The sequence below is a fragment of the Ascidiella aspersa genome, chromosome 1, assembly GCF_963924565.1.
Source record: "Ascidiella aspersa chromosome 1, kaAscAspe10.2, whole genome shotgun sequence".
Taxonomy (NCBI): Eukaryota; Metazoa; Chordata; class Ascidiacea; order Phlebobranchia; family Ascidiidae; genus Ascidiella; species Ascidiella aspersa.
This window is the reverse complement of record NC_139447.1, coordinates 37,342,878-37,366,325: the sequence shown is the minus strand read 5'-3', so window position 1 is coordinate 37,366,325 and position 23,448 is coordinate 37,342,878. Positions and strand designations below refer to the sequence as shown.

At 37.8% G+C, this 23,448-nt stretch overlaps 1 pseudogene; it reads left to right on the top strand.

Moving 5' to 3' along the window:
- Window positions 1-4,507: 4,507 nt before the first annotated feature.
- Window positions 4,508-19,795, top strand: LOC146170355 (solute carrier organic anion transporter family member 4C1-like; annotated as a pseudogene).
- The last annotated feature ends 3,653 nt before the right edge of the window (window positions 19,796-23,448 follow it).

Below are 23,448 nucleotides of genomic sequence, written 5' to 3'. Positions count from 1 at the left end.
AGACTGCGTAATGGGAGTTATATTTACTACAGCCTCAAACTTCTATAAAACTTCGCCGAACCAATTTTACATTGTACGTTTTAAAAGCTTTGTAAAGTCAAATTTAAAAATTAACAAGCAACACACTAACAAATCGTCAGTTTAACAAGGAAATGTAGGTTAAGTTGCCATAAATTGATTTTAAAAAACAATGAAGAAAAATTAGAAAATTTTATCGGCTTGAAGGTGATTTCTTATTTGGTTTAAATGAATAACCATTTCCATCAACACACAAATTTTTTGCTGCTAATACCCTTAACGCCTCATATTTTGTTTAATAAGTGACAGGTTGTGTTTATGAGGAATCAGGTGGCACTGTATTAAGACAAATTGTATTTGATTCTCGACAAGCTTTCGCACAACCATGCTTCATCAGGTCAAAGAATCATTCTTATCGCCTTTTACTTGTGCCTGTGCTTTTACGTGCATTTTTATTGTTTTCATTTCTACTTTGACCTGATGAGGCACGGTTGTGCGAAAGCTTGTCGAGAATCAAATACAATTTGTCTTTATACAGTGCCACCTGATTCCTCTAATTAGAATTAGACAAATACGGCCATTTTCAAAGGTTGTGTTTAGTAAATGCGCTTCGTAAAACGCTGATGAGTGGTGCTGTAAGAATAATCTGATTCGTGAATCGGGTTAAAAACTTGCTTTACCATCAATATCGCTTCAATGGTATACAGAAGCCATAAACAATTACAATGTATATTCTATGAAACATGAACACACATATGTGTGTTTACAACTGAAATCTAGCCCTTCTGAAGCTGCTTTTTGACCAACGATTACGGCTTACATATCATTAGTATACCGAAAGCCATTGCAGACTCTACACTGAATCTGTCGATCAAAGATACAAGCAGGGCAGGCTAGAAAAACAACAAGCCTGCAGTGAGGTTCGAAATCACGACCTCCGGTCAAGCCGGGACCGTCGCTCTACCAACTGAGCTACACAGGCTCAGAGGGGAGCGAGTCGAGAAACAACCATACGCTAATGCTTGCTCAATCTGTGTATACAGAAGCCATAAACAATGTTACAATGTATATTCTATGAAACATGAACACACATATGTGTGTTTACAACTGAAATCTAGCCCTTCTGAAGCTGCTTTTTGACCAACGATTACGGCTTACATATCATTAGTACACTGAAAGCCATTGCAGACTCTTCACCGAATCTGTCGATCAATGATGCAAGCAGAACAGACAAGAAAAACAACTAGCCTGCAGTGAGGTTCGAACTCACGACCTCCGTTCAAGCCGGGACCGCCGCTCTACCAACTGAGCTATGCAAGCTCAGAAGGGAACGAGTCGAGAAACAACCATAACGCCAATGCTTGCTCAATCTGTTAGTGCAAGCAACTTCAATTGAAGCGGATTCATAGTACCATATCAATGTATATTCTACCAATATTTAAAACACTATCTGCGCAAGAAATAAATGTATCCCGCTAGGAGTCGCATCGTAGTATAAGCAGCTTATAAATCACTAAAGTCCATAAAAATCAGTCTAGGTAATTTTAACGACCTGAAATATTTCTAATTTGCCTAAGCTAAAGTGAGAGGCCTACAGTTACTAACGAACTTGTCCAATATCAATAAAACCTATACCTTAATGCACAACTCGAACTTAACTTTTGGCCGTGGGCTACGTCAAAGCTACATCGAACACCAACAATTTGCAATGTTTTTAAAAATACCAGTATTCATTTGCGGCCAAATATCAGTGGGTTTGGGTTTAAAAGTTTACCATGGATAAAAATGGATATCTCAAAGTTCAAAGTTCTGCTTTTAATTATTTTTTGTAGTTTGTTAAACAGCTATAAAGTAGTAATTTTCATTTTCCTCTGAAAAAGATAAAAACATATGGCTAAAAAAGTATAATTGCAAATTTACAGAAATGGCTTTAATGGGTTATGCAACCACAATCTAAAACCACTATCTATTAACAGAATAAAATATAATTCTGTTTCTTAAACTAATTAATTATTACAGTAGGTAGTTTAAATGTGCGACACAAAACTACAGACTGTATTACCTCGTATACAGTCTGCCCTGTAACATCACAACATAATTTAGCACCATCAGGTAGGCCTAATAAGTTGTATACCATTACAATAGGTAAACAGCAAAGTATTGGTGCATTTTGTATCTGTCAAAGATATTGTTCTGTATTTGGAGTAACGATTCACCTAAATCGTTTGTGGTTCTTTCTGGGAATGAAAACTTAACGTCAACTAGGACAAAAAAGATTTTATTTAAAATTCTACATAATTGTTTAACCTTTAATAAACTGTTTAACACTAAAAAAAAATTGCACTACTAAAAAAACTTTTTTTGTTATACGACTTAAGCAGCGCTGCCTTACAAAGAAAAGAAGAATTTGTTTGGGGGGCATAGCAAAATATCAGCGATGACGTCACAGTTTTTTTAATCAAACCGTGACTTCATAAGAAAGTAACCCCAAGATCACCACGCAATTCGTTTGTTTATTAGTTTTAGCTTGTAGAGATGTTACTTTCTATGCAAAAGCGACATTACAAGAATGTTATCGATTCGCGCAAATTAAATAAATGCCTTGATATCGTTTAGGTTGCCTAAAGGTTAATTGTCGATGTTGCGTTAAACCTGTAAAACCCTTAGGTCTAACTGACTTTCTGAAAATTGTGTATTACATACTAAAGACGCAACTGGGAATTAAAAAAAACAATTCAAATAAAATAAAATAAAATAAACAATTTAAAAAAAAAATACAGTTTGGTGGGCCATGGCCACTTGCCCCCTGGGTACGCCCCTTCTCTCCTATTTTGAGAATAACTTATCCCACACGTTTTCCTCAAAGGCCGAATATCAGCATTGAGTGCTGCATTCAACGGCCAACTTATGCATTGCTGCTTGCATAACGCATGTCATTCCGTAACGCATGTCATTCCGTAACGCATGGGATTGGTTTAGCGACGAAATGCAAACAGTGCGTTCCCAATGGTGGTTGACCCGTATTTATAGGTTTTGTCAGTTTGCAGTAGCAGCGGAAACATAGGCAATCCCACCATAAGTCACTGCTAGACTCAGGGATGACTTCATGCAGTTCTTATTATTTTCCTAGCGTACATAATAGGAGTGGATATGTGATAGTAAAACGCCTGTACATTTGAGTAAAAAAACAACCTTTTAAGTTACTAAAATCTTTCAGTTACATGTGTAGGTTTTGTATTTCGCTACAAAGCGTCTGCACTAGACACATGGCTCACTTCATGCAAGTTTTAATATTTTTAAAAGATAGCATAAATGTGAAAATAAGATTATATGATCTTTGTACTTGAACCAACAGCCTGTTGTTGTTTTGCGTGCACTTTTTGTTACTGCATGTGTCTCCATGCAATTTAATAAAGTTTTTTTTTGAATTGTACCTTTAGAGACCAGTTTAATTGCTGCAGGCCATCGTTACAAAAATGCATCTCGTTGAGCAGTCTTTCTGTAGGAACTAGTTCTTCCGATAGTAGTAGGTAAACGTTAAAAAGCCAATTTGCTTAATCGCTTCATGATAGCATACTTCAGGACTGAGTAAATATAACGCGTTTACCAAAACACGCCAATGTCGTGTTGGGTCATCGGTTGAACACCGCCATTTGGCAGCTTTATAAATAAGGGTTACTGAAATCGATTAAGTTTCAAGTTTCAAGTTTCATTTTCCTCCCCATCCACGCTTAGTACAATTCACACGCAAAATAGAAAAGTAAATAACGTTACCGGATATTTGGCAAGGATCAGCTTTAAACCACAAGTAGTTATTTTGTTTTTTGCTGTTTGTTTGTACCTCTTTTTGTTTTGTTTTTCTACAAAGGTTGTTCACTGTTATAGCAGCCACTAATGTGGCCAAGATTATGTTGTTTCATTGTATTTAAATTTGTTTTTTAATGATTTAATTTGTCGTATACCTGTACATGTATTCTGATTATATTGCGGTCAGGGAGCGGCTGACTTTGATGACCTAACGGTCTTTCGCTGCTCCCTGGGAATCTACTTCCCTAACAATAAACATATCTATCTATCTATACAAAGAGACCGGCCCTTTCTATTTTAGCAATATATGAGTTTGAATTGGCGAAGAAAAACGAATTGCAAGGAAATTATCATATAAACACAATTACGACTTTTGCTAGGAATGATTTAAATAAAACACAGTTACGCTCATAGCAATAAATAATACATACATGTCATATTTAAAACAAATTAAGTTGTTCCGTGGGGCAACATAACTAGCTAATCAAGTTTTCTTAACGAAATCACTTAAAAAACTATGATGCACAAAACTCAGTACTTTCAACATTTTGCATCTTTCAGTAAACGAAAAATTGAAATTCAAGTGTAAACATTTAACTCTATGTATTTTATTAACCACTTGATTGAACTAAGCTGTTAAAGACAAGCTTTTAAAACACGAATACTTCACCAGCAAAGCACCATGAGTGACACGTCCAGTATAGTTTCCGACAAAGTTCCCAAGGAGGGAAAGTTCAAGTTCTTGTGCTGGAGTCCAAGCTGCCTTCAGTGGGGAAACAATGCGACTGGATTCCTCGTAGTTCTCAGCCTTTTCATCACAATTACAAGTGAGGGTTTGGTTCATTTTAGGTTTTTGTTTAGGAATGTAGAAAATTTTGGAATATTTGTGATATGTTAAAAATTTTTGTGGAATTTTAAAAATTTTTGTGGTATTTTAGAAATGTTTGTGAAATTTTAGAAATTTTGTGGAATTTTAGAAATAATTGTGAAAATTTTGTGGTATTCTGGAAATATTTGTGGGATTTGGAAATGCTTAAAATTTTCGTAATTTTAAAAATGTTTGTAAAATTTTGGAAACGTTTTTGGAATTTAAAAAAGTCTTTTTGGAAATCTTTGTTGTGTATGTAAAATAGTAGGAATCCACGTAAAATATTCTGGATGTATGTGTATTTGTGGAGATAATAAAAATTAGGCCAAAATATTTCTCACTCAGCAATTTTTTTACGACCACCATTTAAAATTTAACCCCGCTCAGTAGCCCATAAGCGGCGCCCAATATTTCAAATTTTTAAAATAACTCTGTTAATAATTACATCGAATGATAATAATTGACACAAGAGGTTTAATCACAACCCGGGTGACTTAGTCAGTCAATATTAAAAGGTTTTATCTGTTTTAATAAATAAACGGTCTTAAGATCATCAATATTGAAAGGTTTGTGAAGTCCCGATAAACTGGGCTATTTTAAAATTTTCACAGATTTCTATCGATGGTGTTTTTTCTATTGAAAATAAAGCAAACATATGCGCTGCTAGCGTGACTAGATTAATCCTTTTTATAAGCTGCGAGCAGCATTTCTTAGTGAGTATCTGTATGTGTGTGTATGTGCGTAGCTTATGTGTTTGTATGTATCGGTCCAATCTCAGTACAATAGCAACATTAAAATTAGTGTGTTTTTCGCAAATTTAGTAACTTGTGCCATTGCAGTTTGCAAACTTCGCACAACTTGTTGAAAATTAACAAAGCTTGAGAACAACAAACAGAAGTTCTCTGTTAGCACAGGAAATATAAAATGCTATATTTAAAGTAGGCAACTGGTTCAAGTGGCTGCACAAAAGAATCATTTTATAGTGGAATTGTAAAGCAATGCTATCATTGATTAACTCAAATACCACGTCAACAATAAGTTTTCTATTGTGTTTTCAGAGCAAGGGTTTTATGACGCAAAGGTCAGTAAGTTATATTTCCTGGACCCAAAACAAGCAACGAAGCATCACTTTAAATATAACAATATTTAGTATGATTCCGTAACAGCTTTGAAACAATACCCTGTTCTTTTGAGCAAAACTCAAACGTTTATTATGGCACTGTGTCGAGTCCATTAAACGTGCTTTACAAGGGGACATCCCGGATTAATTTGCTTGTAAAATACCTAAATCAGCGCCTCTTTTTGACTAACTGCAAACTGTAACTTTATGGCTTCCCGCTATCTTTATAACACCATACTGGTTTTGTACTTCGCCACCAAAGTCATTTAGCACTCACCTGTTGAGGGCTACAAAATGTTTTTATGCGGGTTTGTTGAGGAAGCCTCGGTAATGATTTCGCTTTTAATCATTAACTTTTCCTGAATGCTTCTGTTGCATAACGTCCTTACTAAACTCTTTCTCCTCGTTATGAAAAGTTTGCATACAATTCTGTCCATTGTGTATACTATATTAAGATACCATATAGAGTTATTTTTATATTACTATACTTAGGATTTGCACATCAATGAACCACTATGACGACATTATATATATACAATGTATACATATATAACCTACTTGCATGCAGCCTTCGTGACAAGTGGTATTGTGAACATCAACGTTACCAGCATCGAACGTCGCTTCGGGTTGGACAGCGCCGACTCCGGCCTAGTGCTTGTGGGATACGACATCGCCTTCTGTCTGCTCACGGTCTTTGTGACATACTTCGGGGATCAGACAAGTCGTCCCAGGGTAGTGGCTGCTGGTTGTTTTGTGTTCGGGCTGGGAACCCTTGTGTACGCGCTGCCGCATTTCCTCACGCCCGAGTACTTGATCAACGACGATGAACTACAGAGTAAGTTGTAGATGTAACTTTAAATAGCTAACTTTAAATTGATCGTCTTGCCATAATCTCGGAGACAAAATGTTCCTTACTCGGACAAATTACTAAAAGTTAAATGTTTTAGCAAATATTAACGAAATTAGGGTATTTCCGTTAGTTTTAAATACATTAAGAGTTTTTTTGTGAATTTTAATTTTATTTTTGAGTCAGCTAAATTGCTTAAAATTAGATCTTACTCGTTTCAATATCTCTAATTTTTAACTGTAAATGAACTAACCGCATTCGTTTCAACCTGTCTGGTATGTTGTTTGATCATGCGTCCATAAACCTATAAATTCCCACTCAGAGACCTTGAATAGAAATAACATAAAGCAGTGTTGTTATGACTTAAGTGCACTTAAGTCACTGTTTCCAAATGACTTGACTTAAGTGCACTTAAGTCACTATTTTTAAATGACTTGGCTTGACTTAAGTCATTTGGACAAATGACTTGGGTTAAAATAAATTTTATAAATTAAGCAATTATTTATAAAATTGCGTTATTTATCCCAATCTTTGCACAAGAATTAGCTTGTAATATGCTGTTTTTATGTTATTTTTTACTTGAGTTGCTCATAATAATCGGAGGAATTTGCCGGTTTTCATAATATGAAGTTTTATTTTTTTGACAGAACTGGACTCTAATTATGACTTGACTGGGACTTGACTTGGGCAACCGATGACTTGGACTGGGACTTGACTTGTAATTTATTCAAAAAGACTTGACTGGGACTTAAGTTATTTCAAAATGACTTGTTTACAACACTGACATAAAGTTTAGTGTAGCCTCCAAAACTTTTTTTCAAAGTAAAACCTTGCATTATTATTTAAATTCCCAACATTCTTTTTTCACCCCAACCTTTTAACCGTTAACCAGGGTTTCGTAAACTGGGCTTCGTGAACCCCTAGGGGGTCCGTGAATTAGTTTTAGGAGGTCCACGAATAAAGAATTAATTAAAATATTAGTGTTATTTAAAATTAATCATTTTTTCAAAAAAAAAACAGTTTAATTAAAAATAAAACGGTTTTGCACTGACTGTATTTCGACTCCATTTAACTTTTACACATTTTGGACCGAAATCAGCAGATTTATTAAGTTTATTTGTATTGTGACGTCAATTTCTAAAGTCACCTTTGAAATTTTGCTGCCCACTGTGTTCCATGCGAACCCCATAAAATTTGAGGGGTCGCGGTAAAAAAAGTTTAGTAACCCCTGCCAAAAATTAAACCCCAAGCTCCGTTATTTTTTAGTCGTTTGTCCTCTGGACCCATCTTCAGTGAGCGATGGTTGTACTTCCAGCAGTACAGACCTCCACGATTATATGTGGGTCTTATTTGCTGGGGAGATGTTAATGGGGGCAGGATCGACCCCCATGTTCACCCTGGGGCTTACCTACATCGAGGACAGTGTGTCGAAGAGCGCGGCGCCTATTTATCTGGGTAAGTATTGCTTTCTTAATGCTAGATTGTTTAGGTAGGTAAGGAGCTTTAGTTAAAGTGAATGCTTTTAAATTTAGCTTTTATGTTTTGTAAACTGACTACTATATGACATTATGACATGCTTCAGTAATATCAAAGACGGAATAGAGGGTAAATTCCTAGTAGCAATGGCCATAATTATTGTAATTAAAGTACATAGACTATAGCTTTGGCGGCATTACCCAAATAAATCTCAATGTATTTAGACTTAAATAGTTAAAAATGTGTTATTTAGTACAGTAAAACATGTAAATAGGACACACTTCGGTCTAAAATTTGCATTAATGTGTTTGTAAAACAATTAAATAACTTCTGTCTTAAATAATTTGTGTATGGCGGTAAGAATACACTGGGCAGCCATACTTGATTGATGAACAGTTTTGAGTCATTTAGTTGGCCAGAAAAACTACTTTGTAGTACTAAAATATTAAATATTATAAAAAACTTAGGGAGCCTACTTTTTACATTGTTTTTATTTAATGGATGGATGTTGTATTCGTTTGTTTGTAGGAATCGCAAATGCTATGGCTGTGGTTGGACCAATGATTGGTTTTCTCGTCGGAGGCGAATTTCTCTTCAAGTATTTTGTCGACTTTGAAAATGGAAAAGAGTAAGTAGCACATTTATACTTACTTAGAATTAGTAACTGTTTTACGACATAATGCTACAAATGAAAAAGCTTGATATTTTACTGACCAACAAAACATTAATTCATCGTACAAAATAAAATTTGTTTTAAATATTAAGTTCACTTGTATACTCAATGCTTGAGACTATGACCATACAAGCAAATGTAAAAAATAAGTATGCTTTATATAGCCTACTAATACCTTTACAAAAGTTTAAAATGTCCCATATATAGTAAAGCTTTATAAAAGTTATACCTTTAAACCCTATGTTTGATTATTTATAGCCCAGGCATCACGGTGTTGGATCCCCGTTGGATCGGAGCTTGGTGGATGGGCCCGCTTATTGCAACTGGGGTTTGTTTAGTACTTTTCCTTCCACTCATCGGATTTCCCAAACAACTTCCAGGTAAACGTTTGACTTTGTTTCTTTGGATTGAATAAAGGAACTTTTAAACGAAAATCAAACATAACCGCTGCAAACACAACGTTGTTTAGCACTGGTCGTCAAAAACTATAGAGATAATCGTGAATTTCCAAAATAGCCTCATCATTGTTGATTTTACGCATAATTTTGTCAGGGTAAAATACCCCACCATATCGGATAAACTTACTCTTTTCTTTTCGTTCAATCTTTATTTTTCTTATTTTGTTGTTGGCGAAAGATATACATATTTTTTTTTTGGCGAAGAGAACCTAGAAAGTTTTTTTTTTATTACTGCAGAACATGTCTAGTTATGGACTCATTGCTATCTGCCACTTTACGGAAATCTTTAGTAAAAGACGAAAGATTTACACGTTAGTTTTGGGACACGTTATTAAAAAAATCAGCAATTCAGATTAAAAAATATTAGTGTTTTTGAAAATTAAAATTTTATTACATTTGTATCTATTTCACAACGCGCCTTAGCATTATCTTATTACGTAAACAATATTGAGTTATTTTAAAAATACTAATTCTTTAAACCGGCGCGAACAATTCCCTCAATGTCTTAGGTGTGATCAAAATGACAGAACACCCGCTTAATCTAATCTAAGGTACAAACGAGGTGAGAGCAAAAAAAGTGTCTGAGGTGCATAAAGACGGGGCTGGCGATTTACTGAAAAACTTGAATATTTTAGAAATAAAAAAAAAATTGAAAAAAAGAGGAAAACACTAGGAAAACCAATAAGTTTGGAAAAATTTAACCAAAGTATGATTTCCTAATTATTCCACAAACTTTCAGTAGATATATGTCTTAGAAAAAAGTCTGATCCTGGTTTTACCTGGGTTTCTTGTTTATAAACGCTTCAGCGGAACAGTGATAGACAAGTAGAAACCGGCTGCCAATGGTTTTCGGATAAGCTACAACCTTTTGGAGCATAATGGTTGAAGGTTGGAGTAAGACGTAACAAGAATATCAAAGCCCATATAGAAGAAGTAGGTATCATTTTGAACGTTTCAAAAAAAATGAAATAAAATGAATAAAGAGTTATTCGCAAAGTTCAAAATGATACATACTTCTGTATGGGCTTTGATATTCTTATTACGTCTACACCCTTTTATTGAATGGTTGTTTTTCTTTATAGGTACAAACGAGGTAAGAGCAAAAAAAGTGTCCGAGGTTCATAAAGACGGAGGTGGTGATGAGGCAAAGAAGAGAGACTTTGGTAAATCCATCAAGGACATCCCATGGGCATTCTGGATCCTGATCCGGAACCCCACCTTCACCATAGTGATGCTGGGAGGATGTTGCCAGGCCATCCTTATCAATGGAGTGTCCGCCTTCATGGCGAAGTTCATTGAGAATGAGTTCCATCTGACTGCTGGGAGAGCGGCACAAATTTCAGGTGTGAACTCGACGAAGATCTTAAATTGTTTGTTTTTTTGTATTTATGTGGTCAGTTCCTGTAAATTAAAGCAGGGCTGCGGATTCGAAGTCGTACCCGGGACTCCAGTCTGGAGTAAGACTAGGTAAAAGTGTGCAGTACCAAATATTCCAACATCTGCTATTACACTTTTACGATTTATAGTTGGCGGCAGAAAAATTTGTGATTGCGCATGCGCACGTCGGACTCAGACTCCAGCAAGAAAAAACGACTCCGTCAAGTCCCGAGTCCGACTCCGACTCCGCAGCCCTACTTTTCAGGGTTCTGGTTTTTTTAATAAATCAAAGAGTTTATAATCTCAGCCAAGATCGAAAAGCCGGGCTAAAGTTTCTATATGTTTTTTATTTTAAGTCGCGTTTTCAGTTTTTGATCTTTTCGCCAATCTAAACCGACGACCACGAAGTACAAAACCTGTACCTATTATAAGCCGATGTATTTCATAACAGGGGCTGTGCTTGTGCCTTCTGGTGCTTTGGGCCACATCGTCGCCGGCATCATAATCAACAGAATGCAGTGGAAACCGAGAGGGATGCTAAGGTTCAGCGCAATTTCACTACTTGTAGTGGTTGCTCTGGTGCCAGTAGGGTGGCTGAGCTGCAGCAGTGCTACTGTGGCGGGAGTGACAAAAGCTTACACGTAAGTCGTGAATCGTAGCGTTAATCGTGATTTACGAGTAAGCAGCGTAATTGATGTGACACAAGCTAACAGGTAAATAAGAAATCGTTAGTCGTGAGTCGGATATCGTGAATCGTGAATCGTGAATCGTGAATCGTGAATCGTGAATCGTGAATCGTGAATCGTGAATCGTGAATCGTGAATCGTGAATCGTGAATCGTGAATCGTGAATCGTGAATCGTGAATCGTGAATCGTGAGCCGTGATTTTTTTATAGCTAATAGTTAGTGAATCGTGAGTCTTAAGTCCTCAATAGTACCGTCGTGATTTTCATATAGGAGTTAGTGAATCGTAAATCATGAAACGGGGATAGTGAATTATAAATTGTAAGTCGTGAGTGCTCAATCGGGAATCGTTGATCGTGAACCCACCGGTCGTGCTTGTTTTGTACTATAATATGTAGAATCAGGATAGAAAGTCGTGAATCTTGAGTCGTAAATCGTAAAGCGTGATTATGAGTCATGAACGTGAATCGTGAATTGTAGGCCTTAGTTTTGATTGGTGAGCGCTTAGTTTTGATTGGTGAGCGCTATTGTGATCGAGGTTACACACGAGCCGTGAGTGGGGTCATGAATCGTCAAATCGTTCACCGCGAATCGCAACTACTGTGACGAGAGTAGTCGCCATTTTGCAATTTTAATAATCCGTGTATCAATATTGTTCATTCCTGATTTTTATCTTAAGTGAAGAGCTGTAATTTATGATTCGATTTGTAAATAATAAGTCATGATTTGTGAATCGTGATTCGTAGGATAAACAAATTACCGACTTTGTAATCCGAAATGAAGTATCAAAAATGCGCCTTCGTTATTTACAGAGGCAACAACTTGACGGTGGGCGAGCTTACATCAACTTCGCTCATTGTGAATGCCAGGAGGAATACTACATCCCTGTGTGCGACTCAAACAACGTAACTTACTTCTCGCCTTGTCATGCCGGATGTTACGACTACGATAACTCAACCCAGGTAAAATACGTACAACTGCTTATAAAGGATACATGCCGTTGGTCAAAAAGCAGCTTCAGGGTGCTAGATCACAGTTGTTAAGATAAATAGTACACCGAAAAGCCATCGCAGACTCGCCGAATCTGTCGATCTATGATGCAAGCAGAGCAAGCCAGAAAAACAACTGGCCTGCAGTGAGGTTCGAACTCACGACCTCCGGTCAAGCCGGGACCGTCGCTCTACCAACTGAGCTATGCAGGCTCAGAGAGGAGCGAGTCGAGAAACAACCATGCGCCAATACTTGCACATTTTGTTAGTACAAGCAACTTCACACTGGGGGATCATCAGTCCGTATCAATCAATGAAAGACACACACAAACATATGTGTTTAATAACATCTGTGATCTAGCCCCTCGGAAGTTGCTTTATGACCAACGATTACGGCTTCCGTATCAATAGTACACCGAAAAGCCATCGCAGACTCGCCGAATCTGTCGATCTATGATGCAAGCAGAGCAAGCCAGAAAAACAACTGGCCTGCAGTGAGGTTCGAACTCACGACCTCCGGTCAAGCCGGGACCGTCGCTCTACCAACTGAGCTATGCAGGCTCAGAGAGGAGCGAGTCGAGAAACAACCATGCGCCAATACTTGCACATTTTGTTAGTACAAGCAACTTCACACTGGGGGATCATCAGTCCGTATCAATCAATGAAAGACACACACAAACATATGTGTTTAATAACATCTGTGATCTAGCCCCTCGGAAGTTGCTTTATGACCAACGATTACGGCTTCCGTATCAATAGTACACCGAAAAGCCATCGCAGACTCGCCGAATCTGTCGATCTATGATGCAAGCAGAGCAAGCCAGAAAAACAACTGGCCTGCAGTGAGGTTCGAACTCACGACCTCCGGTCAAGCCGGGACCGTCGCTCTACCAACTGAGCTATGCAGGCTCAGAGAGGAGCGAGTCGAGAAACAACCATGCGCCAATACTTGCACATTTTGTTAGTACAAGCAACTTCACACTGGGGGATCATCAGTCCGTATCAATCAATGAAAGACACACACAAACATATGTGTTTAATAACATCTGTGATCTAGCCCCTCGGAAGTTGCTTTATGACCAACGATTACGGCTTCCGTATCAATAGTACACCGAAAAGCCATCGCAGACTCGCCGAATCTGTCGATCTATGATGCAAGCAGAGCAAGCCAGAAAAACAACTGGCCTGCAGTGAGGTTCGAACTCACGACCTCCGGTCAAGCCGGGACCGTCGCTCTACCAACTGAGCTATGCAGGCTCAGAGAGGAGCGAGTCGAGAAACAACCATGCGCCAATACTTGCACATTTTGTTAGTACAAGCAACTTCACACTGGGGGATCATCAGTCCGTATCAATCAATGAAAGACACACACAAACATATGTGTTTAATAACATCTGTGATCTAGCCCCTCGGAAGTTGCTTTATGACCAACGATTACGGCTTCCGTATCAATAGTACACCGAAAAGCCATCGCAGACTCGCCGAATCTGTCGATCTATGATGCAAGCAGAGCAAGCCAGAAAAACAACTGGCCTGCAGTGAGGTTCGAACTCACGACCTCCGGTCAAGCCGGGACCGTCGCTCTACCAACTGAGCTATGCAGGCTCAGAGAGGAGCGAGTCGAGAAACAACCATGCGCCAATACTTGCACATTTTGTTAGTACAAGCAACTTCACACTGGGGGATCATCAGTCCGTATCAATCAATGAAAGACACACACAAACATATGTGTTTAATAACATCTGTGATCTAGCCCCTCGGAAGTTGCTTTATGACCAACGATTACGGCTTCCGTATCAATAGTACACCGAAAAGCCATCGCAGACTCGCCGAATCTGTCGATCTATGATGCAAGCAGAGCAAGCCAGAAAAACAACTGGCCTGCAGTGAGGTTCGAACTCACGACCTCCGGTCAAGCCGGGACCGTCGCTCTACCAACTGAGCTATGCAGGCTCAGAGAGGAGCGAGTCGAGAAACAACCATGCGCCAATACTTGCACATTTTGTTAGTACAAGCAACTTCACACTGGGGGATCATCAGTCCGTATCAATCAATGAAAGACACACACAAACATATGTGTTTAATAACATCTGTGATCTAGCCCCTCGGAAGTTGCTTTATGACCAACGATTACGGCTTCCGTATCAATAGTACACCGAAAAGCCATCGCAGACTCGCCGAATCTGTCGATCTATGATGCAAGCAGAGCAAGCCAGAAAAACAACTGGCCTGCAGTGAGGTTCGAACTCACGACCTCCGGTCAAGCCGGGACCGTCGCTCTACCAACTGAGCTATGCAGGCTCAGAGAGGAGCGAGTCGAGAAACAACCATGCGCCAATACTTGCACATTTTGTTAGTACAAGCAACTTCACACTGGGGGATCATCAGTCCGTATCAATCAATGAAAGACACACACAAACATATGTGTTTAATAACATCTGTGATCTAGCCCCTCGGAAGTTGCTTTATGACCAACGATTACGGCTTCCGTATCAATAGTACACCGAAAAGCCATCGCAGACTCGCCGAATCTGTCGATCTATGATGCAAGCAGAGCAAGCCAGAAAAACAACTGGCCTGCAGTGAGGTTCGAACTCACGACCTCCGGTCAAGCCGGGACCGTCGCTCTACCAACTGAGCTATGCAGGCTCAGAGAGGAGCGAGTCGAGAAACAACCATGCGCCAATACTTGCACATTTTGTTAGTACAAGCAACTTCACACTGGGGGATCATCAGTCCGTATCAATCAATGAAAGACACACACAAACATATGTGTTTAATAACATCTGTGATCTAGCCCCTCGGAAGTTGCTTTATGACCAACGATTACGGCTTCCGTATCAATAGTACACCGAAAAGCCATCGCAGACTCGCCGAATCTGTCGATCTATGATGCAAGCAGAGCAAGCCAGAAAAACAACTGGCCTGCAGTGAGGTTCGAACTCACGACCTCCGGTCAAGCCGGGACCGTCGCTCTACCAACTGAGCTATGCAGGCTCAGAGAGGAGCGAGTCGAGAAACAACCATGCGCCAATACTTGCACATTTTGTTAGTACAAGCAACTTCACACTGGGGGATCATCAGTCCGTATCAATCAATGAAAGACACACACAAACATATGTGTTTAATAACATCTGTGATCTAGCCCCTCGGAAGTTGCTTTATGACCAACGATTACGGCTTCCGTATCAATAGTACACCGAAAAGCCATCGCAGACTCGCCGAATCTGTCGATCTATGATGCAAGCAGAGCAAGCCAGAAAAACAACTGGCCTGCAGTGAGGTTCGAACTCACGACCTCCGGTCAAGCCGGGACCGTCGCTCTACCAACTGAGCTATGCAGGCTCAGAGAGGAGCGAGTCGAGAAACAACCATGCGCCAATACTTGCACATTTTGTTAGTACAAGCAACTTCACACTGGGGGATCATCAGTCCGTATCAATCAATGAAAGACACACACAAACATATGTGTTTAATAACATCTGTGATCTAGCCCCTCGGAAGTTGCTTTATGACCAACGATTACGGCTTCCGTATCAATAGTACACCGAAAAGCCATCGCAGACTCGCCGAATCTGTCGATCTATGATGCAAGCAGAGCAAGCCAGAAAAACAACTGGCCTGCAGTGATGTTCGAACTCACGACCTCCGGTCAAGCCGGGACCGTCGCTCTACCAACTGAGCTATGCAGGCTCAGAGAGGAGCGAGTCGAGAAACAACCATGCGCCAATACTTGCACATTTTGTTAGTACAAGCAACTTCACACTGGGGGATCATCAGTCCGTATCAATCAATGAAAGACACACACAAACATATGTGTTTAATAACATCTGTGATCTAGCCCCTCGGAAGTTGCTTTATGACCAATGATTACGGCTTCCGTATCAATAGTACACCGAAAAGCCATCGCAGACTCGCCGAATCTGTCGATCTATGCTGCAAGCAGAGCAAGCCAGAAAAACAACTGGCCTGCAGTGAGGTTCGAACTCACGACCTCCGGTCAAGCCGGGACCGTCGCTCTACCAACTGAGCTATGCAGGCTCAGAGAGGAGCGAGTCGAGAAACAACCATGCGCCAATACTTGCACATTTTGTTAGTACAAGCAACTTCACACTGGGGGATCATCAGTCCGTATCAATCAATGAAAGACACACACAAACATATGTGTTTAATAACATCTGTGATCTAGCCCCTCGGAAGTTGCTTTACGGTGTACTATTGATACGGAAGCCGTAATCGTTGGTCATAAAGCAACTTCCGAGGGGCTAGATCACAGATGTTATTAAACACATATGTTTGTGTGTGTCTTTCATTGTTAAGATAAATGTGTGCACATCTATAATTGTATGTACCTTTCATTTTTTATTACTATTTTTGGAGTCTATCACATGTGCTCTGCAACCGGTGTGCCTCGGAAAGTCTGTCAAACCTTTCGGAAAGTTTTTTCGGAAATTCTGCAAACCGCAAAATCAAAAGATAGAGGAATTAATACGTAATTGTTTTGGCGCCTGCGATATCATTATAAATCGCTCCCTTGTTTCATGGCTGACTAGGATATTTGCTGATGTTGTCCTTTGTCGATCGACATATATTTCGTAGGTGTGCCGCCGAATTGTTTTAGCGTTGTTGTAATGCCTAAGTGGAAAAAGATGACTGAGCACTGGTCTATACTATAGAATGTTTTGTAAGTACAAAAGAACCGATTACTGTTTGTCTATTGGAATAAATCATTCTCGTGTATTGTGTGTTTTCCACACGTGAATGTGATACTCAAAGAGATATCGGATTACTGGTATAATCTTGTGGCATTAAACATTTCTTTTTCGTTCTGAAAGGCGTTTAATAGATTTTACTTCAAATGGAGAGCTATGTAATGTAATAAAGTTTGTCGCAATTTGTCGCGTGTAATGTGATTAAATTATCTTCTTTACTAAAAAACTTGACACAATAGGCTACACTTCATAGAGATCTTAAAGGACGTTTAACAAGTTTTACTTTGACTGGAGAGCTATATTATGTTTTAAAAATTTGCCACAACTTTTTGTCATTTTCTTGTTTGTAATGTGTTTCAACACTCTTCTTTACTAAAACATTTAGCACAATATATAGCAATACGATTGATATCTTGATTGCAGTAATAAAAAAAACTACCTATTACTATTTAACTTCGTTATTACCTACTTTTCCTATTGATATTTCAGACCTACTTGTACTGCCAATGTACCCCTGACTTGATGGCCACCAGCGGCGCTTGCACGACCCCCTGTACAACTTTGGGGGGATTTCTCGCCGGGATGTTTTTCGCAATCATGATTTCATTCTTCCCCATCACACCATCGCTGCTTATTTATCTCAGGTAAATCTGCGGGGAGAACATGGGCTGATTATTAGTGAACACAACATGCGTAAAATACTAATCGTCGGTCAAAAAGAAGCTTCAGAACGGCTACATCACAGTTATTGACACTGGTGTGTGTGTGTCTTTCATAGAATGGTACAATTGTACTGTAGATTCCCTTCAATATGAAGTTGCTTGTACAACAAAATGTAGTAAGCATTGGCGACGGTCCCAGGATGGCCGAAGTTGTGAGTTCGAGCCTCACCACAGGCTAGTTGTTTTTCTAGACTGTCTTGCTTGCACCATTGATCGATAGATTCGGTGAGTCTGCGATGGCTTCCGGTGTTTAAAGAGTTAGTTAAAAATATTTCGAGGGTGGAAATAACTCGAAGAAAGGTTTCGTAAAAACACAAGGTACGAACAAATTTAACATTTTTTAAAAATTGTTTGAAATAGGTTTATAGCCTATTAAGCTTTTTTTAGTTCAATATATTAAGCTTTTTAAAAATAAACGACAACCTTTTACTGAATACAGCTGTTTACAATGAACATCAGTGTACTGACTGAATCTATTTACACGGACACAAAATAATCACATTTCCTAACTTCTGAACAAATTGTGAGCTTAAATGTGGATTTCTCTAATAGAGATTCAAAATTCTAATAACAAGTTTTATTGCTTTGGCTTAATTTTTTTTTTACTTTTGTGTAAGGTTCTTTAATATCAGAAAAGTTAGATTTTTAATAAAAAAAAAGAGTACCATAAAATCTTTCACTAATCACAAAACTCATTCTTTAATCGAGTTTTAAAATGTTAATAACAAGTTTACATAACAGAGTGGTGCCAGAATCATTACGAACATTCGGCCTCGGAGTCCAGTGGCTCTTCGTTCGTCTGATCGGAACAATTCCGGGTCCTCTCATCTTCGGAGCTGCAATCGACGTGACTTGCTCCTTGTGGCAGAAGAGGAGGTGCAATGACGACCGGGGGTCGTGCTGGCTGTATGACAACGATGAGCTGGCCACTAACTTCGTAATTCTGTGTAAGGCAAACAAGTTTTGGTTTTCGTAGACATCTTGACGCGCATACGTAGTTGTAAATTCAGTAAAACAGGTACGAAAGACTAAAAACATTGCTGGCAACTAACTTCGTAATTCTGTTTAAGGAAAACCTTACTTTGTATTTCACCAACTCAAGGTAGAAATACGGTCACATCGTAATTCTGTGTAAGGCAAACAAGTGCTGGTTTTCGTAAAACGCTTGACGCGCAGACGTAGCTATAAAATTAGTAAAACAGAGCGAGATACTAAAAATATTACTCCGCAAACGAAACAAAATGCACAACAGCAATGGTTAGAATAACAAATATTGTAGCAGACGACCATCTAAAAACAGTATAATTTGTGGTTTGCAATCGCTAAGGGATGCCCGTTCATGTCGGATCGGAGCCAAAACCTGGTGCCATGTAGAAAATGGCATCCGTCCGATACTTGGGTGGTATCAGTGCTAATCCGATACAAAATTCTTGTAAATATTTCAGCTGTGATTTGCAACATAGCACAGTGATTTCTACTTATCGAAAATTGTAGGTCAATAGAAAGTGTTAAACCTCTCTGCGCTAAAACAAATTTTGGCTGAATGACCTGAAATAGAACTTTAAACGTTTTAAATTCATTTTTTTAAGCATACTAATGACGTCATTAATATCGAATTCGATGGTGATACTTTTTGTCCCAAATATCGGGTATCATAACCGGGTTAAAATGTCATTGGACATGTCTATAGTAGTCGCTATACTTACTACGCGACGGTTTAAAGTATATTTAGCATGTATAAACTTGCTACATAAAAGGTTCGCTTCTCTTTTTTTCACAATTGTTTTATTGCCCTAAAATCAAACCTTCAACAGTTTTAACCAAACCTCTTACCTAATATTTTTCTGCAGCGATGGTTGGCAACTTTATGGCCGCTTGCTTCTTCTTCGTGGCAGGCCAGTGTTACAAGCAGGAGAGAGATGAACCGGAATCATTAGAGGAACAAAAGGAAGACGGGAAGAACGACATCGAGAAGAGTCTCCCAGGATCATCAAGTGAGAGATCGGACTTGGATGTCTCAGATCGCTATAAGGAGTTCAGGTAAACTTAATTTATTTTACTCTATGTTAAATTAAATTAAAATACATCGAAAAATATATTTTTCTATGCCATTTTTAATTTTTATACCTTTTGACATTTTTAAACTTTGTATTTTATTTTAATTCTTTAAAATATTTTTTAGAAAACAGTTTCATTTTTGACACTTTTCATATTTCTAAACATGTGTTTAAATTTGTAGTTTAATATCTATGAATGTTTGTTTTCAATTGATATAATACATTTTACTCTATGCTAAATACAATTGCATCATAAAATATGCTTTGTAATGTCATTTTTATTTTTTATTTTTCGTAGCTTTTATTGTTTTTAGTGCTTTTGTATTGTTTTAATTATCCAAAATACTTTTCGGAATATATGTTTAGGACACTTTTCGTGTTTTTAGTTTAATTTATCTAAAATGCTTTTTTTTATTTTATATTATATTTCATGACAATATTACGTTATTTTTGTCACGAATTTTTTTCATAAAACTTTATACTATTTACACAATTTTATTTTTGTTTACAAAACGTTTTGATTTACAGCAAACCTGAAAGCGACGAGGTTACTCACCTTTGATCAAAACGTAGAACTACTTTACTTTTTCGATATCGTTCTGTAAATTATATGCTCGGTATTCTGTGTAAAGTTTACAATCTGACAGCCACTTATCAACCATTTTAACCTTATTTTTTGTTTTTTGTTTTTTTTCGTTATTTTAAAGTCATGTTTACATTAGCAGAAAAAAAATCCAGAACATCTGATGAAATCGACATTTTCTCTTTATGTAACTTTTCGGCAATAACCCAACATTTAAAAACAGAAACTATGCAGGTTTTAAGAATTTTTTGTTATTTCTATCATTTTTCTTTGTTGAAATAACTTCTGAAGACGTATTATGTTTATTTCACGTTGTTTTGTGTTATGTAATGTAGAGTAAGAGTATGGCCGCACATATGACCAGATTATGCTTGTTACTACTAGAAAAGTTAACACCCGAAATTATCGGATCGGGTTCGATAAACGATACCAAGTGGTAGTATCGGTACTCGTCCGATACTAGGGTGGTATCGGTGCCGATATGACACCAAATAAATACGTGAATTTCAGCCGAGATTAGCGAACACAGCGTTTTCTACTTTAAAAAGTAAACTTAAAAAGTTATAGTAGGTTAACAAATCTAGGTAACTAAACATATTACCGCTCAAGCAAAAAATACTTAATTAACTAGAAAAAGTAACTTCGACAGTTGCAATTTTATCAATTTGTTTACTAAAGTAATAAAGTCATTTGGTATCCACCGGGCCGCTATACATTTTATGCAAACTATAACTTATCAGTATCACAATGCAATTTTAAGCAGCGGACATTCCTGATTATTACTAAGCATTGTATCGTTTGTTTGTGAACAATTATTTCAAGTGTTTTCAACATTTCTGTTTGTAAAAAAGCTATGAAGATATGCAATATTCGTCAGCATGTTTTACTTTTCTTTTCTTTTTTCTGCGATTTATCACTTATTCTGTAAACCTCCATATGCTTTGCAGTATTCAGTTAATAAGTTAAATTTTCGTTGTGTGCGGCCGATCAATGTAGTTCGTGTCTGTGCAATACACCACTTGTCTAATTTGTAACGGATTTTTTGTGACACTTCTACTAGACGCATAAATCAAACGCAATACACAAGTTTATCCTAGAAACGTTATTTCGGTGTTTTTTTCACTTTTTACACTTTCACATTATATTTTTAATTTACTTGTTTCTAATTTTTTTCTTGTTTTTTTAATTTTTTTTTTCAATTTAAAATTTTTGTAATTCAAAGGTTAAAATACATGCAATATGGGTTAATTGGACAAATATTAGTACAAACTAACTTTTACTCAAATCCTTTTATTTGAAATACTTCTATTTTGTACAAGATCCTTGAATTTTGGTTGAGAAAAGCCCTTACATTTTTAACATGACAACAACAAACTAAATGGTAGTTGAATAGCTTCGCAAAAGCCTAGTAACCTTTCTAACATCGAGGCTTTTCATCCGCGTGTGTATTGGTTGTGTGGGTATTGGTCCAGGGTCGCATGTCAGTCACGTTCATGACCCCAGCAAAGGAACGCAGACAAAGCGTGAAGCCTCACAATACCTTTTCGAGTTCAAATTAAATGCCGATATTTCTGCCTGGGTGCCTATGAGAGGGTGGCAATAGTTTACTCGACGGATATTCTAGAAGAAAAATAAATAATTTCCAGCATATTTGTCATAAAATACCGACATAGGCAAGGGTTTATTAGTGTATGAGCAACTTTAATGGTCACTTAAATGATTTCATAAAATGTCAAAAAAAATTTTTTTTTATCATTAAACGTCGCTTTCATCAAATACGATTTTTTTGAAATATAGTAGTTTGACGTGTAAAAAAACGTGATTTTTTCAGAAAAGATTTCAGTTAATTAAAATTTTACTGGTCACTCTAAAAGGAATCGTAAAATACTAAATTTTATGGAATTTCCAATTGAATGCGTAAGTAGGTCAGATCGTAAACATGTTGTTTTTGCTGGAATTTTGCGTGACGCTTAAGAAATGAGTCACATAAGCCTGTCCACTGTACAGTAAAGATTTGAAAGCACGTAAAGTTTCTACATGAAAATAACGTCAGGTGATTAGGCTGATGAAATCATAAGCCAAAATCTAAATATAAGGGGGAACTTTCCTGTATACGTCAAAGATGCACGGTGTTTAGGATTGTTTACTGTTGTGAAAAAGGTGTGCACATTTGTTGTATAACTGTATTAAAAACAGCATTTACATGCGACTATAGTTTGTTTTGGGGTAAGTAATTGTTTGAACTAACCCGTTCGATTGATGCTTAAGTTGTACACAATTCCAAAGAACTGTGGCTACACATGCGTATCAAAACGAGAGGTTGAAAGTAGCACATGAATTTAAGGTTAATACAAGAAGGACGATTTTTTATTGTTTTACCACTTTTAATATACTCTTCTGGCTCGTAGTATACATCACTAAAACTGCAGCAATTCGTAAGTATTTGCGACCCCCATAAAAGGTTTAGGCGACCCAACATGGTGTCGGGACCCATAGGTTGGACACCACTACTTTAATTGTTTGTATTTTTCTTTTTATCTTAGGTTTTTTGCGATGGTGTACCGCGAATTTGTTTTTTTTTCGTACCGTGTAAGACAAGGGTTTGGGCAAACTTAGGATCAAAATCCACTAACTTAGCACTCAGGTTATTTTGCCTAATGAATACGCGAATCATGAGTTTACAGTAGAAGTTTAGAGACTGTGGTATTTTGCCACGATATATTCGATGTTCGATGGTAATTAATTAGAACTTTCACAAAATCGATCCCGACATCAATATTCACTGAACTCACATTTAGGTAAGTTTATTTATGCATTTTATAATTTATTATATATATAACAGCTTACCGCATACACACCTCAGGTTAGAGAGAGCGTTAATTCATTTTTATCTGTCGATTGCGTTTGCACGAAGCGTCGCCGCTCGCTCGGAGCCACGGATGGTCGCGCGACTAACGTTGTGACGTCATAAAGACGACACCAACCCCGGCTTTTGGGCGAATTCTTAGAGTGCGATGTTACCTTCGGGTGAACCGGGTGCAGTTGGGTTTTGCCGCA